Genomic DNA, 6,000 nt, shown 5'->3' with positions numbered 1-6,000 from the left:
CATTAATAAAGGAATTCACCTGATATTATGGCCAACAAGATATCGAATGTCTTTATGTTTGAACAATGTGACATCAAGAAAAACAAGACAAGCAAACACCAGAGAAGATAGTCTGACATTTTGCTCAACAGCTACAAATTGGTGAGTTAAAATAATGTTACAGCTTCCACACAAGTGGAAAAAAAACAGCTGATTCTGTCCTTTTTAAAAGGGTTTCTTGAGTTTATCTGAAGTTTGTCAACACAGAAAGCAGCAAATCTGTCATAACTGTGACTGGGGCAGCACGATGGCTCAGTGGTTAGCACTGTTGCCTTATAGCCAGAAGGTCATGGGCTCAATTCTCACCTGTGGCCTTTCTTTGTGGAGTTTGCCCCTGTGTTTGCGTGGGTTCTCTCTGGGTGCTCCGGCTTCCTCCCACATCCAAAGGCAGCCATGTTAGGTGGATTGGTGGTCCTGTGACAGTCTGGTGCCTTGTCTACGGTGTATGCCGTCTCACACCCTATGACTGTTGGGATAGGCTCCAGCAGTCCCCCCCAATTACCCTTAATTGGACTAAGCAGTTGAAGATGAGTGAGTGACTTTGTTGTTTGCAGGCGACAGCAGACAAAATCATCACCATTAATTTCATTTCTGGCCGATGTGATATTTTGTCTTGTGGTTCAGTAACACATGGAGCTGTCCCAGGGTGGCAGCCGGAGCCAGGTAGAGGTTAACCAAGGGTTACACAAGGGTCAACTTGTTCAACTTTCCACTACTGTAGATAGACTTTTATACAGTTTACATATTTTCCTTTTTACATATATAAACAAAAGAGCATTACTTCCGGGGGCGGGGGGTATTTATTTACTTATTTTTCATTATATGCAGGGGTGGTGGCCAAGTGGTTAGTGCCCTTGGTTTCAGTGCGGAAGATTCCCGGTTCAAATCCCACCTAATCCCACAGCTGTCATCAATCTATAATCTAAATCATATTCTCACCTATAAAAGTAAGTCCCTTGCTTGCACACGGAGTCGCCACAGAAAACCTGAGGCCTAGGGCACCAAAATGGCTAGAGTTGGATCTGAGCCCAGTTGAAGGAAATCGGTCAAAGCGACTGAGAACTTTAATCCCTGTATCGATTTCTTTCAATGACCACGTTGTTCATAGGTCATTCTTACGGTCTGGTTATTTTGTTTGTGTGTCCTCTATGAATTATCATGTGTCTGTTCAGGTTGCTTTTTAGCCCAAATACTCGAAAACACTCAGAACAGACAAATGCTTCTCGTCCTGTATGAATTAACATGTGTCTGTTCAGGTTGCTCTTTAACCCAAATCTTTGACCACACTCAGAACAGACAAATGCTTTTTGCCCTGTATGAATTATCATGTGTTCATTCAGGTTGCTCTTTCGCCAAAATCTTCGACCACACTCAGAACAAACGAATGCTTTTTGCCCTGTATGCATTAACAGGTGTGTGCTCAGAGCACTCTTTAGCCCAAATCTTTGACCACATTTAGAACAGATGAATGCTTTTTGCCCTGTATGAATTATCATGTGTTCATTCAAGTTGCTCTTTCGCCAAAATCTTCGACCACACTCAGAACAAACGAATGCTTTTTGTCCTGTATGAATTATCATGTGTGCCTTCAGAGTGCTCTTTCGCCCAAATCTCTGACCACACTCACAACAAATAAATGCTTTTTCTCCTGTATGAATTATCATGTGTTTTTTCAGGTGGCTCTTTCGCCCAAATCCTCGACCACATTCAGAACAGACAAATGGTTTTTGTCCTGTCTGAATTCTAATGTGTTTGTTCAGAGTGCTCTTCTGTTTCTGTCTTTTACTCTGATCAGAACAGCTAAATGGTTTTCTTCTTGCTTGCCTCTCATTGTGTTGCTCTGAGTTGTTCATGTGTCCAGATTCTTTTCCATACTTAGAGCCTTTAAACTGTTTCCCATCAGTGTTGCCTGAACAAACAATCTTGGTCTTTGTTGGACAGTTAAAACTTGACTGAAGTTCTCTGGTCTGTTTCCAGTTGTAACTGTCACCAGTCTCAGTTCCAGAACTGTCTGAACTCCTGCCACTGGTATCTGGTTGTAAATGACTGACTGGACCTGAGTTGCTGGCTGGTTGTGGTCCTCCATCAGCTTCTGCTGTCAGTGTTCTGTATACAGATGAGCTGCTGGCTACAGGCTCAGCCTCTGTGCTCTCATCACTTCGGCTTTGATGAAGCTGTGATGACTCTGGTTTTTTATCATCATTTTCACTCTTCACAGGGACGGCAGTGAAACCAAACTTGGTGAGATCTGCCTCCTCCAGCTGCTGAAGCTGCTCTCCCTGCTGACTTATCCAAAGCTCCTCTTCTTCTTTAATGTCCTCCTGGTCAACACTCAGATTCCATTCCTGGTGTTCAGGGAGAATTTCATCTTTAATCACCAACAATGGCTGCATGCCTGCAAAGAAACAAATTAACAACAAATGTTTGAACAACACATTAAAATAAAGTATCAGAGTGGTGAGTTTGACCTGAAGACAGCAAGTTTTTGCACTGACGGAACTGATAAAGTGGAAATGTACACCAGGATTTGTTTTACATTTCACAAATTCTAATAGCGAACATGCACACCTCTGTCAAGCTGCATTCAAATGGGGAAATGTTGAATGGCAGTCGAAGTACTGACTGATCGCAGTCTGCGTTCTAAATGCCGATGGCATCAAAACAGCATTGGAAACAGTCCAATTGTGTTCAAGGTTAATTCGCCATGATCAGACACAGCAAATCCTGCCACCATGTCCCGATTGTGGCATGGATGAGCCATATGTCCAATGGATCCTGTTCAGGGAGCGCAAAAGAAATATTGTCATGTGCAATGTCTGGGACGTGCATTCATCTTGTGAACCAGCCATGGACATTGCGCAGTCAAACAGAGAGCACTGTGCATCACTGTGGGTCAATGTGTCTCAGAGCTGCAGTGCGCACATCTGAACCGGCTGTCATGATAAACCTCGTAACACAGAAACATTGTCATTCCCTCCCATGGATTAGATAATGTATGTGAACTAATATGATCATCATAGCTGGAACATCATTTGATTGGTGCTTTGTATGTCACGTGACATGGATTATTCATCCCATTTGTGTTCCATTGCATTTAGAGTACAATTTGGTTCCATACGTTTGGTACCATTGCACTCTGCGCACATGCACGCACCCACCCACACACATGCACACAAAACAAATTCACTGCGCTGTAAGCTGTCTGCAGGCACGAAGAGCTGTGCTAGGAGGAAGTTAGAATGAAAAGCTGGACTAATTTCTGCCGTAATATTTTTCACTGTACTGAGGAGGTACACAGTCTTTTTTTTTTTTGGAAGTACACACGTGCACAAGCGCCGTCCCGCATGCGTGCACAGACACAAGCGAGACGACGATTTGATTGAGCTAACGGTGCTAGTTCTTCTAATACACACACACAAAAATCCACTCCGCTGTAAGCCGTCTGGAGGCATGAAGAGCTGTTCAGATGAAAACCTGATGTGATTTTTCGCTGGACTGAGGAACTGCACAAGTCTTTTTTTTTTTTTTTTGGAAGTATGAAGTCAGTGCACAGCATCACCGGACTACGCATCACAATTTGGCCTCCTATTTACAGTTCGTGTTGGACTTTACAGCAGTGGAACACCAAAATGTAAGTCCCTTTTCTGTTGTTTCTAAATTACAGTTTTTGCCAACTGCTTACACCCAAAAAGCAAATGCTTATACAGTGAGGCAAATAAGTATTTGATCCACTGTTGATTTTGCAGATTTTCCCCACCTACAAAGAATGGAGAGGTCTGTCATTTTTATCATAGGTACACTTCAACTGTGATTCAGAAAATCACACTGTATGAATTTTAAATTCATTAATTTGTATTTTATTGCATGAAATAAGTATTTGAGCCGGGCAGCACGGTGGCTTAGTGGTTAGCACTGTTGCCTCACAGCGAGAGGGTTGTGGGTTCAATTCCCGTGGCCTTTCTGTGTGGAGCTTGCATGTTCTCCCCATGTTTGCGTGGGTTTCCTCCGGGTGCTCCGGTTTCCTCCCACATCCAAAGACATGCGGGTTAGGTGGATTGGGATCTTTAAAAATTGTCCGTAGGTGTGTGTGTGGGTGTGTCTGTGTTTGTTTGTCTATTTGTGGCCCTGCGACAGACTAGCGTCCTGTCCTGGGTGTACCCCGCCTCACGCTCTTTGACTGCTGGGATAGGCTCCAGCCCCCCGTGACCCTTAATTGGACTAAGCGGTAGAAGATGGATGGATGGAAGTATTTCAGCCAAAAGAAAAACAGACCTTAATATTTGGTACAGAAACCTTTGTTTGCAGTTCCAGAGGTCAGTTGCTTCTTGTAGTTCTTGACCAAGTTTGCACACGCAGCAGAGATTTTGGTCCACTCCTCCATATAGATCTTCTCCAGATCTTTCAGGTTTGGAGTTTCAGCTCCCTCCAAAGATTTTCTATTGAGTTCAGGTCTGGAGACTGGCTTGGCCACTACAGGACCTTGAAATGTTTCTTACGGAGCCCTTCCTTAGTTGCCCTGGCTGTGTGTTTTGGGGTCATTGCCATGCTTGAAGACCCAGCCATGACCCATCTTCAATACTCTTACTGAGGGAAAGAGGTTGTTTGCCAAAATCTCAGGATACATGACCCCATCCATTCTCCCTTCTTTATGGTGCAATAGTCCTGTTCCCTTTGCAGAAAAGCACCCCAAAAATGGTGTTTCCACCTCCATGCTTCACGGTTGGGACAGTGTTCTTGGGGTTGTTCTCATCCTCCAAACACAGCAAGTGGAGTTGATACCAAAAAGCTTTATTTTGGTTTCATCTGACCACATGACCCTTCTCCCATGCTTCCTCTGGATCATCCAGATGGTCACTGGTGAACTTCAAATGGGCCTGGACATGTGCTGGATGAGCAGGGGGACCTTGCGTGTCTTGCAAGATTTTAAACCATGACAGCATCGTGTGTTACTAATGTAATCTTTGCGACTGTGGTCCCAGCTCTCTTCAGGTCATTGACCAGGTCCTCCCATGTAGTTCTGGGCTTTCTCAGAATCATTCTTACCCCATGAGGTGAGATGTTACATGTAGCCCGAGACAGAGGAAGATTGACAGTCATCTTGTGTTTCTTCCATTTTCTAATAATTACGCCAACAGTTGTCTTCTAACCAAGCTGCTTGCCTGTTGTTCTGTAGCCCATCCCAGCCTTGTGCAGGTCTACAATTTTGTCCCTGGTGTCCTGAGACAGCTCTTTGGTCTTGAACATTGTGGATAGGTTGGAGTGTGATTGATTGAGCGTGTGGATAGGTGTCTTTTATACAGGTGCAATTAATACAGGTAAAGAGTGTAGAATAGGAGGGCTTCTTAAAGAAAAACTAACAGGTCTGTGAGAGACAGAATTCTTGCTGGTTGGTAGGTGATCAAATACTTATTTCATGCAATAAAATGCAAATTAATTATTTAAAAATCATACAATGTGATTTTCTGAATTTTGTCTTTAGATTCTGTCTCTCACAGCTGAAGTGTACCTATGATAAAAATTACAGACCTCTCCATTCTTTGTAGGTGGGAAAACTTGCAAAATCAACAGTGGATCACTGTACTAAAACTTCAAATCCAAAACGTCTTGTAACAAAAGATAAAACACAATGTTACAATGCCTTAAACACATTTTCTGCTTTGCACTTTGCTTGCAATTCCTCAACACAGTTGTTGCAGAACATTACACACAGTTTCCTACATTAGACACTGAACTCAAAGATAAAATACCTTACTATCATTGGGAAAAAACTTGCAAAACACATCAGCAATTGGAAATACTTATGCACACATCTGAAAACACTCACAGAAAACTCACCACCAATCAGTCTGACCTTTGGCACTACAAATAGAGCTCAGGTAAGACATTTTGTCAAATCTGTAATCATGGAGGCGATAAGACCCAGAGAAAGAGGAAGAAGACAAGGAAGACAAAGAGATACAT

Source organism: Thalassophryne amazonica, chromosome 18, assembly GCF_902500255.1.
Source record: "Thalassophryne amazonica chromosome 18, fThaAma1.1, whole genome shotgun sequence".
Classification (NCBI taxonomy): domain Eukaryota; kingdom Metazoa; phylum Chordata; class Actinopteri; order Batrachoidiformes; family Batrachoididae; genus Thalassophryne; species Thalassophryne amazonica.
The sequence above is the reverse complement of the archived record's forward strand: the minus strand, read 5'-3'. Positions refer to the sequence as shown.